This window comes from Dama dama, chromosome 3 (genome assembly GCF_033118175.1).
Source record: "Dama dama isolate Ldn47 chromosome 3, ASM3311817v1, whole genome shotgun sequence".
Lineage (NCBI taxonomy): Eukaryota > Metazoa > Chordata > Mammalia > Artiodactyla > Cervidae > Dama > Dama dama.
This window is the reverse complement of record NC_083683.1, coordinates 14,179,765-14,191,975: the sequence shown is the minus strand read 5'-3', so window position 1 is coordinate 14,191,975 and position 12,211 is coordinate 14,179,765.

The following is a 12,211-nucleotide window of genomic DNA, read 5'->3' as shown; positions in this document are numbered from 1 at the left end:
TTTTGAAGCTCTTCATATTTTACACACCTTTTCAGGCTCTTCATGATTTTCAACCCCACTTCATGCTCCTCCGATTTTTCAGAACGTTTCATGCTCATCTCATTTTTGACACCTTTTGAAGCTCTTCATATTTTTCACACCTTTTGAAGCTGTTCATATTTTTCACACCTTTTCAGGCTCTTCATGTTTTTGAACACAGTTTCATGCTCCTCCTCTTTTTCAGACCGCTTCATGCTCCTCATAATTTTGACACCTTTAAAAGCTCTTCATATTTTTTACACCTTTTCAGGTTCTTTATGTTTTGAAGACCGTTTCATCGTCCTCCTATTTTTCAGACCGTTTCATGCTCCTCATATTTTTGACACATTTTGAATCTTTTCATATTTTTCACACGTTTTCAGGCTCTTCATGTTTTTGAACACCGCTTCATGCTCTTCCTAATTTTCAGACCGTTTCATGCTCCTCATGTATTTAACATCTTTTGAAGCTCTTCATATTTTTCTCACCTTTTCAGGCTTTCATGTTTTTGAACACCTTTTCATGCTCCTCCTATTTTTCAGACCGTTTCATGCTCCGCATGTATTTCACAGCTTTTGAAGCTCTTTATATTTTTCACACCTTTTCAGGCTCTTCATGTTTTTGAACACCGCTTCATGCTCCTCCTATTTTTCAGACCGTTTCATGCTCCTCATATATTTGACACCTTTTGAAGCTCTTCATATTTTTCACACCTTTTCAGGCTCTTCATGTTTTTCAAAACCGCTTCATGCTCCTCCTATTTTTCAGAGAGTTCATGCTCCTCATATTTTTGACAACTTTTGAAGCTCTTCATATTTTTCACAGCTTTTAAGCTCTTCATATTTTTCACACGTTTTCAGGCTCTTCATGTTTTTCCACACAGCTTCATCATCCTCCTGTTTTCAGATCATTTCATGCTCCTCATATTTTTCAGACCGTTTCATGCTCCTCATATTTTTGACAACTTTTGAAGCTCTTCATATTTCTCACAGCTTTTAAGCTCTTCATATTTTTCACAAGTTTTCAGGCTCTTCATGTTTTTCCACACCGCTTCATGCTTGTCCTATTTTCCAGACCGTTTCATGCTCCTCATGTATTTCCAACCTTTTGAAGCTCTTCATATTTTTCACAACTTTTCAGGCTCTTCATGTTTTTCAAAACCGCTTCATGCTCCTCCTATTTTTCAGAGAGTTCATGCTCCTCATATTTTTGACAACTTTTGAAGCTCTTCATATTTTTCACAGCTTTTAAGCTCTTCATATTTTTCACACGTTTTCAGGCTCTTCATGTTTTTCCACACAGCTTCATCATCCTCCTGTTTTCAGATCATTTCATGCTCCTCATATTTTTCAGACCGTTTCATGCTCCTCATATTTTTGACAACTTTTGAAGCTCTTCATATTTCTCACAGCTTTTAAGCTCTTCATATTTTTCACAAGTTTTCAGGCTCTTCATGTTTTTCCACACCGCTTCATGCTTGTCCTATTTTCCAGACCGTTTCATGCTCCTCATGTATTTCCAACCTTTTGAAGCTCTTCATATTTTTCACAACTTTTCAGGCTCTTCATGTTTTTGAACACTGCTTCATGCTCCTCATATTTTTCATACCGTTTCATGCTCCTCATGTATTTCACACCTTTAGAAGCTCTTCATATTTTTCACAGCTTTTCAGGCTCTTCAGTTTTTGAACACCGTTTCATGCTTCTCCTATTTTTCAGACTGTTTCATGCTCCTCATATTTTTGAGACCTTTTGAAGCTCTTCATATTTTTCACACCTTTTTAGGCTCTTCGTGTTTTTGAACACCGTTTCATGCTCCTCCTATTTTTCAGACCGTTTCATGATCCTCATATTTTGACGCGTTTTGAGGCTCTTCATATTTTTAACACCTTTCAAGCTCTTCGTGTTTTTGAACATCGCTTCATGCTCCTCCTATTTTTCAACTGTTTCATGCTCCTCATGTATTTCACACCTTTTGAAGCGCTTCATATATTTCGATTGTTTTCAGGCTCTTCATGTTTTTCAAAACCAATTCATGCTCCTTCTATTTTTCAGACTGTTTCATGCTCTTCAAATTTTTGACACCTTTTGAAGCTCTTCATATATTTTCCACCTTTTCAGGCTCTTCATTTTTGTGAACTCCGCTTCATGCTCCTCCTTTTCTTCAGACCGTTTCATGCTCATCTCATTTTTGACATCTTTTGAAGCTCTTCATATTTTTCACACCTTTTGAATCTCTTCATATTTTTCATATTTTTGAAGTTCTTCATATTTTTCACACGTTTTCAGGCTCCTCATGTTTTTCAACACCGCTTCATGCTTCTCCTGTTTTTCAGACCGTTTCATGCTCCTCATTTTTTTAACACATTTTGAAGCTCTTCATATTTTTCACATCTTTTCACGCTCTTCATGTTTTTCAACACCACTTCATGCTCCTCGTATTTTTCAGACCTTTTCATGCTCCTCATATTTTTGACACCTTTTGAAGCTCTTCATATTTTTCACACCTTTTGAAGCTCTTCGTATTTTTCACACCTTTTCAGGCTCTTCATGTTTTTCAACACCGCTTCATGCTCCTCCTATTTTTCACAACTTTTGAAGCTCTTCGTATTTTTCACACCTTTTCAGGCTCTTCATGTTTTTCAACACCGCTTCATGCTCTTCCTATTTTTCACAACTTTTGAAGCTCTTCATATTTTTCACACGTTTTCAGGCTCCTCATGTTTTTCAACACCGTTTCATGCTTCTCCTATATTTCAGACTGTTTCATGCTCCTCATATTTTTGACACCTTTTGAAGCTCTTCATATTTTTCACACCTTTTGAAGCTCTTCGTATTTTTCACACCTTTTCAGGCTCTTCATGTTTTTCAACACCGCTTCATGCTCCTCCTATTTTTCACAACTTTTGAAGCTCTTCATATTTTTCACACCTTTTCAGGCTCTTCATGTTTTTCAACACCACTTCATGCTGCTCCTATTTTTCAGACCGTTTCATGCTCCTCATATTTTTGAAAGCTTTTGAAGCTCTTCATATTTTTCACACATTTTCAGGCTCTTCATATTTTTCAACACCGCGTCATGATCCTCCTATTTTTCAGACCGTTTCATGATCCTCATGTATTTCACACGTTTTGAAGCTCTTCATATTTTTCACACGTTTTCAGCCTCCTCATGTTTTTCATCAATGCTTCATGCTCCTTCTCTTTTTCAGACCGTTTCATGCTCCTCATAGTTTTGACACGTTTTGAAGCTCTTCATATTTTTCACAGCTTTTCAGGCTCTTCATGTTTTTAAACACCACTTCATGCTCCTCCTATTTTTCAGACCGTTTCATGCTCCTCATGTATTTCACACCTTTTGAAGCTCTTCATTTTTCACACCTTTCCAGGCTCTTCATGTTTTTGACACGGTTTCATGCTCCTCCTATTTTTCAGACCGTTTCATGCTCCTCACATTTTGACACCTTTTGAAGCTCTTCATATTTTTCACATGATTTCAGGCTCTTCATGTTTTTCAACAACACTTCATGCTCCACCATTTTTCAGACCGCTTCATGCTCATCTCATTTTTGACACTTTTTGAAAGTGTTCATATTTTTCACACCTTTTGAAGCTCTTCATATTTTTCACACCTTTTCAGGCTCTTCATGTTTTTGAACAGCGCTTCATGCTGCTCCTATTTTTCAGACCGTTTCATCCTTCTCATATTTTTGACACGTTTTGAAGCTCTTCATATTTTTCACACATTTTCAGGCTCTTCATGTATTTCAACACCACTTCATGCTCCTCCTATTTTTCAGACCGTTTCATGCTCCTCATATTTTTGACACATTTTGAAGCTCTTCATATTTTTCACACCTTGTCAGGCTGTACATGTTTTTGAACACCTCTTCATGCTCTTCCTATTTTTCAGACCGTTTCATGCTCATGTCAATTTTCACACCTTTCAGGCTCTTCTTATTTTTCAAACCAGTGCAGCTCTTCATATTTTTCACACTTTTTCAGGCTTTTCATGTTTAGAACACCGCTTCATGCTCCTCCTATTTTTCAGACCCTTTCATGCTCATCTCATTTTTGACACCTTTTCAGGCTCTTCATATTTTTCAAACCTTTTGAAGCTCTTCATATTTTTCACACTTTTTCATGCTCTTCATGTTTTGAACACCGCTTCATGCTCCTCCTATTTTTCAGACCGTTTCATGCTCCTCATATTTTTGAAACCTGTTGAAGCTCCTCATGTATTTCACACCTTTTGAAGCTCTTCATATTTTTCACACGATTTCAGGCTCTTCATGTTTTTCAACAACACTTCATGCTCCACCATTTTTGAGACCGCTTCATGCTCATCTCATTTTTGACACTTTTTGAAACTGTTCATATTTTTCACACCTTTTGAAGCTCTTCATGTTTTTCACACGTTTTCAGGCTCTTCATGTTTTTCAAAACCGCTTCATGCTTCTCCTATTTTTCACACCTTTTGAAGCTCTTCATATTTTTCACACGATTTCAGGCTCTTCATGTTTTTCAACAACACTTCATGCTCCACCATTTTTGAGACCGCTTCATGCTCATCTCATTTTTGACACTTTTTGAAACTTTTCATATTTTTCACACCTTTTGAAGCTCTTCATGTTTTTCACACGTTTTCAGGCTCTTCATGTTTTCCAAAACCGCTTCATGCTTCTCCTATTTTTCACACCTTTTGAAGCTCTTCATATTTTTCACACGATGTCAGGCTCTTCATGTTTTTCAACAACACTTCATGCTCCATCATTTTTGAGACCGCTTCATGCTCATCTCATTTTTGACACTTTTTGAAACTGTTCATATTTTTCACACCTTTTGAAGCTCTTCATATTTTTCACACGTTTTCAGGCTCTTCATGTTTTTGAACACCGCTTCATGCTCCTCCTATTTTTCAGACTGTTTCATGCTCCTCACATTTTTGACACCTTTGAAGCTCTTCATATTTTTCACAACTTTTCAGGCTCTTCATGTTTTTCAACACCGCTTCATGATCCTCCAATTTTTCAGACCATTTCAAGCTCCTCAATTTTTGACACCTTTTGAATCTCTTCATATATTTTACACCTTTTCAGGCTCTTCATGTTTTTCAACACCACTTCATGCTCCTCCTTTTTCACACCATTTCATGCTCATCTCATTTTTGACACCTTTTGAAGCTCTTCATATTTTTCACACCTTTTGAAGCTCTTCATATTTTACACACATTTTCAGGCTCTTCATGATTTTCAACCCCACTTCATGCTCCTCCGATTTTTCAGACCGTTTCATGCTCATCTCATTTTTGACACCTTTTGAAGCTCTTCATATTTTTCACACCTTTTGAAGCTGTTCATATTTTTCACACCTTTTCAGGCTCTTCATGTTTTTGAACACGGTTTCATGCTCCTCCTCTTTTTCAGACCGCTTCATGCTCCTCATATTTTTGACACGTTTTGAAGCTCTTCATAGTTTACACACATTTTCAGGCTCTTCATGTTTTTGAACACCACTTCATGCTCCTCCTATTTTTAACACCTTTTGAAGCTCTTCATATATTTTACACTTTTTCAGGCTCTTCAAGTTTTTCAACACCACTTCATGCTCCTCCTATTTTTCAGACCGTTTCATGCTAATCTAATTTTTGACACCTTTTGAAGCTCTTCATATTTTACACACATTTTCAGGCTCTTCATGTTTTTAAACACCGCTTCATGCTCCTCCTATTTTTCAGACCGTTTCATGCTCCTCATGTATTTCACACCTTTTGAAGCTCTTCATTTTTCACACCTTTCCAGGCTCTTCATGTTTTTGACACGGTTTCATGTTCCTCCTAATTTTCAGACCGTTTCATGCTCCTCACATTTTTGACACCTTTTGAAGTTCTTCATATTTTTCACAACTTTTCAGACTCTTCATGTTTTTCAACAACGCTTCATGATCCTCCAATTTTTCAGAACGTTTCATGCTCCTCATATTTGTGACATCTTTTGAAGCTTTTCTTATTTTTCACAGCTTTTAGGCTCTTCATGTTTTTAAGCACCTCTTCATGCTCCTCCTATTTCTCAGACAGTTTCATGCTCCTCATATTGTGGACACCTTTTGAAGCTCTTCATATTTTTCACATGTTTTCAGGCTCTTCATGTTTTTCAACACCACTTCATGCTCGTCCTATTTTCCAAACCATTACATGCTCCTCATATTTTTGACACCTTTTGAATCGCTTCATATGTTTCACACCTTTTCAGGCTCTTCATGTTTTTGACACGGTTTCATGCTCCTCCTATTTTTCAGACAGTTTCATGCTCCTCACATTTTTGACACCTTTTGAAGCTCTTCATATTTTTAACACCTTTTCAGGTTCTTCATGTTTTTCAACACCGCTTCATGCTCCTCCTATTTTTCTGACCGTTTCATGCTCCTCATGTATTTCACACCTTTTGAAGCTCTTCATATTTTTCACACCTTTTTAAGCTCTTCATATTTTTCACACCTTTTGTAGCTCTTCATATTTTTCACACCTTTTCAGGCTATTCATGTTTTTGAACACCGTTTCATGCTCCTCCTATAATTCAGACGGTTTCATGCTCCTCATGTATTTCACTCCTTTTGAAGCTCTTCATATTTTACACACCTTTTCAGGCTCTTCATGATTTTCAACCCCACTTCATGCTCCTGCGATTTTTCAGACCGTTTCATGCTCCTCCCATTTTTGACACCTTTGAAGCTCTTCATATTTTTCACACGTTTTTAGGCTCTTCATGATTTTGAACACGGCTTCATGCTCCTCCTCCTTTTCAGACCGTTTCATGCTCCTCATGTATTTCACACATTTTGAAGCTCTTCATATTTTTCACACCTTTTCAGGCTCTTCAGGTTTTTCAACACCGCTTCATGCTCCTCCTATTTTTCAGACCGATTCATGCTCCTCAAGTATTTCACACCTTGAGGCTCTTCATATTTTTCACAGCTTTTCAGGCTCTTCATGTTTTTGAACACCGTTTCATGCTCCTCCTATTTTTCAGACCGTTTCATGCTCCTCATATTTTTGACACATTTTGAAGCTCTTCATATTTTTCACACCTTTTCAGGCTCTTCAATTTTTTCAACAATGTTACAATGCTCCTCCTATTTTTCAGACCGTTTCATGCTCCTCATATTTTTGACACCTTTTGAAGCTCTTCATATTTTTCACACCTTTTGAAGCTCTTCATATATTTCACACTTTTTCAAGCTCTTCATGTTTTTCAACACCACTTCATGCTTCTCCTATTTCTCAGACCGTTTCATGCTCATCTCATTTTTGACAGCTTTTGAAGTTCTTCATATTTTTCACATCATTTGAAACTATTCATATTTTCACACCTTTTCAGGCTCTTCATGTTTTTCAACACCGCTTTATGCTCCTCCTATTTTTCAGACCGTTTCATGCTCCTCTCATTTCTAAAATCTTTTGAAGCTCTTCATATATTTCACACATTTTCAGGCTCTTAATGTTTTTCAACACCACTTCATGCTCCTCCTATTTTTCAGACCGTTTCATGCTCATCTCATTCTTGACACCTTTTGAAGCGCTTCATAGTTTTCACAAATTTTCAGGCTCTTCATATTTTTGAACACCGCTTCATGCTCCTCCTATTTTTCAGACCGTTTCATGCTCCTCATATTTTTCACACCTTTTCAGGCTCTTCATGTTTTTCAACACCGCTTCATGCTCCTCCTATTTTTCAGACCGTTTCATGCTCCTCATGTATTTCACACCTTTTGAAGCTCTTCATATTTTTCCCAACTTTTCAGGCTCTTCATGTTTTTGAACACCGCTTCTTGATCCTCCTATTTTTCATACCGTTTCATGCTCCTCATATTTTTGACACCTTTTGTAGCTCTTCATATTTTTCACACCTTTTAAGGCTCTTCATGTTTTTCAACACCGTTTCATACTCCTCCTATTTTCAGACAGTTTCTTGCTCCTCATAATTTTGACACCTTTCAATGTCTTCATATTTTTCACACCTTTTGAAGCTGTTCATATTTTTCACACCTTTTCAGGCTCTTCATGTTTTTCTACACCGCATCATGCTCCTCCTATTTTTCAGACTGTTTCATGCTCCTCTTATTTTTGACACCTTTTGAAGCTATTCATGTTTTGCACAACTTTTCAGGCTCTTCATGTTTTTCTACACCGCTTCATGCTCCTCCTATTTTTCACACCATTTCATGCTCATCTCATTCTTGACACTTTTTGCAGCTCTTTATATTTTTCACACGTTTTCAGGCTCTTCATATTTTTCAACACCGCTTCATGATCCTCCTATTTTTCAGACCGTTTTATGCTCCTCATGTATTTCACACCTTTGAAGCTCTTCATATTTTTCAGACCTTTTCAGACTCTTCATATTTTTGAACACGGTTTCATGCTCCTCCTATTTTTCAGAACGTTTCATGCTCCTCATATTTTTACACCCTTGGAAGCTCTTCACATTTTTCACACCTTTTCAGGCTCTTCATGTTTTTCAACACCGCTTCTTGATCCTCCTATTTTTCAGACCGTTTCATGCTCATCTCATTTTTGACACCTCAGGAAGCTCTTCATATTTTTCACACCTTTTGAAGCTCTTCATATTTTTCACAACTTTTCAGGCTCTTCATGTTTTTCAACACCGCTTCATGATCCTCCAATTTTTCAGACCATTTCAAGCTCCTCATATTTTTGACACCTTTTGAATCTCTTCATATATTTTACACCTTTTCAGGCTCTTCATGTTTTTCAACACCACTTCATGCTCCTCCTTTTTCACACCATTTCATGCTCATCTCATTTGTCACACTTTTTGAAGCTCTTCATATTTTTGACACCTTTTGAGCTCTTCATATTTTTCACACCTTTTGAGGCTCTTCATGTTTTTCAACACCGTTTCATGCTCCTCCTATAATTCAGACGGTTTCATGCTCCTCAAGTCTTTCACTCCTTTTGAAGCTCTTCATATTTTACACACCTTTTCAGGCTCTTCATGATTTTCAACCCCACTTCATGCTCCTCCGATTTTTCAGACCGTTTCATGCTCATCTCATTTTTGACACCTTTTGAAGCTCTTCATATTTTTCACACTTTTGAAGCTGTTCATATTTTTCACAACTTTTCAGGCTCTTCATGTTTTTGAACACGGTTTCATGCTCCTCCTCTTTTTCAGACCCTTTCATGCTCCTCATATTTTTGACACCTTTAAAAGCTCTTCATATTTTTCACACCTTTTCAGGTTCTTTATGTTTTGAAGACCGCTTCATGGTCCTCCTATTTTTCAGACCGTTCATGCTCCTCATATTTTTGACACATTTTGAACCTTTTCATATTTTTCACACGTTTTCAGGCTCTTCATGTTTTTGAACACCACTTCATGCTCCTCCTAATTTTCAGACCGTTTCATGCTCCTCATGTATTTAACACCTTTTGAAGCTCTTCATATTTTTCTCACCTTTTAGGCTTTCATGTTATTGAACACCTTTTCATGCTCCTCTTATTTTTCAGACCGTTTCATTGTCCGCATGTATTTCACAGCTTTTGAAGCTCTTTATATTTTTCACACCTTTTCAGGCTCTTCATGTTTTTGAACACCGTTTCATGCTGCTCTTATTTTTCAGACCGTTTCATGCTCATCTCATTTTTGACACCATTTTAAGCTCTTCATATTTTTCACACCTTTTGAGCCTCTTCATATTTTTCACACGTTTTCACGCTCTTCATGTTTTTCAACACCGCTTCTTGATCCACCTATATTTCAGACCGTTTCATGCTCCCCATATTTTTGACACGTTTTGAAGCTCTTCATAGTTTACACACATTTTCAGGCTCTTCATGTTTTTGAACACCGCTTCATGCTCCTCTATTTTTAACACCTTTTGAAGCTCTTCATATATTTTACACTTTTTCAGGCTCTTCATGTTTTTCAACACCACTTCATGCTCCTCCTATTTTTCAGACCGTTTCATGCTCCTCACATTTTTGACACCTTTTGAAGCTCTTCATATTTTTCACAACTTTTCAGACTCTTCATGTTTTTCAACACCGCTTCATGATCCTCCAATTTTTCAGACCGTTTCATGCTCCTCATATTTGTGACATCTTTTGAAGCTTTTCTTATTTTTCACACCTTTTAGGCTCTTCATGTTTTTAAGCACCACTTCATGCTCCTCCTATTTCTCAGACAGTTTCATGCTCCTCATATAGTGGACACCTTTTGAAGCTCTTCATATTTTTCACATCTTTTCAGGCTCTTCATGTTTTTCAACACCACTTCATGCTCGTCCTATTTTCCAAACCGTTACATGCTCCTCATATTTTTGACACCTTTTGAATCTCTTCATATATTTCACACCTTTTCAGGCTCTTCATGTTTTTGACACGGTTTCATGCTCCTCCTATTTTTCAGACCGTTTCATGCTCCTCACATTTTTGACACCTTTTGAAGCTCTTCATATTTTTAACACCTTTTCAGGTTCTTCATGTTTTTCAACACCGCTTCATGCTCCTCCTATTTTTCTGACCGTTTCATGCTCCTCATGTATTTCACACCTTTTGAAGCTCTTCATATTTTTCACACCTTTTGTAGCTCTTCATATCTTTCACACCTTTTGAGGCTCTTCATGTTTTTCAACACCGTTTCTTGCTCATCCTATAAATCAGACGGTTTCATGCTCCTCAAGTCTTTCACTCCTTTTGAAGCTCTTCATATTTTACACACCTTTTCAGGCTCTTCATGATTTTCAACCCCACTTCATGCTCCTCCGATTTTTCAGACCGTTTCATGCTCATCTCAGTTTTGACACCTTTTGAAGCTCTTCATATTTTTCACACCTTTTGAAGCTGTTCATATTTTTCACACCTTTTCAGGCTCTTCATGTTTTTGAAAACGGTTTAATGCTCCTCCTCTTTTTCAGACCTCTTCATGCTCCTCATATTTTTGACACCTTTAAAAGGTCTTCATATTTTTCACACCTTTTCAGGTTCTTTATGTTTTGAAGACCGTTTCATGGTCCTCCTATTTTTCAGGCCGTTTCATGCTCCTCATATTTTTGACACCTTTTGAATCTCTTCGTATATTTCACACCTTTTCAGGCTCTTCATGTTTTTCAACACCACTTCATGCTCCACCTATTTTTCAGACCGTTTCATGCTCATCTCATTTTTGACACCTTTTGAAGCTCTTCATATTTTTCACACCTTTTGAAGCTCTTCATATTTTTCACACGTTTTCAGATCTTCATGTTTTCAACACCGCTTCTTGATCCTCCTATTTTTTCAGACCGTTTCATGCTCCTCATATTTTTGACACGTTTTGAAGCTCTTCATATTTTACACACATTTTCAGGCTCTTCATGTTTTGGAACACCGCTTCATGACCCTCCTAATTTTCACACCTTTTGAAGCACTTCAAATTTTTCACACTTTTTCAGGCTCTTCATACTTTTGAACACGGTTTCCTGCTCCTAATTTTTTTCAGACCGTTTCATGCTCCTCATATTTTTGACACCTTTTGAATCTCTTCATATATTTCACACGTTTTCAGGCTCTTCATGTATTGGAACACCGCTTCATGCTCCTCCTATTTTTCAGACGGTTTCATTCTCCTCATGTACCTCACACCTTTTGAAGCTCTTCATATATTTCACACTTTTTCAGGCTCTTCATGTTTTTCAACACCACTTCATGCTCCTCCTATTTTTCAGACCGTTTCATGCTCATCTCATTTTTGACACCTTCTGAAGCTCTTCATATTTGTTACACCCTTTCAGGCTCTTCATGTTTTTCAACACGGCTTCATGCTCCTCCTATTTTTCAGACCGTTTCATGCTCCTCATATTTTGACACCTTTTGAAGCTCTTCATATTTTTCACACCTTTTCAGGCTCTTCATTTTTTTGAACACCGTTTCATGCTCCTCCTATTTTTCAGACCGTTTCATACTCCTCATAGTTTTGACACCTTTTGAAGCTTTTCATATTTTTCACACCTTTTCAGGCTCTTCATGTTTTTCAACACCGCTTCATGCTCCTCCTATTTTTCAGACCGATTCATGCTCCTCAAGTATTTCACACCTTGAGGCTCTTCATATTTTTCACAGCTTTTCAGGCTCTTCATGTTTTTGAACACCGTTTCATGCTCCTCCTATTTTTCAGACCGTTTCATGCTCCTCA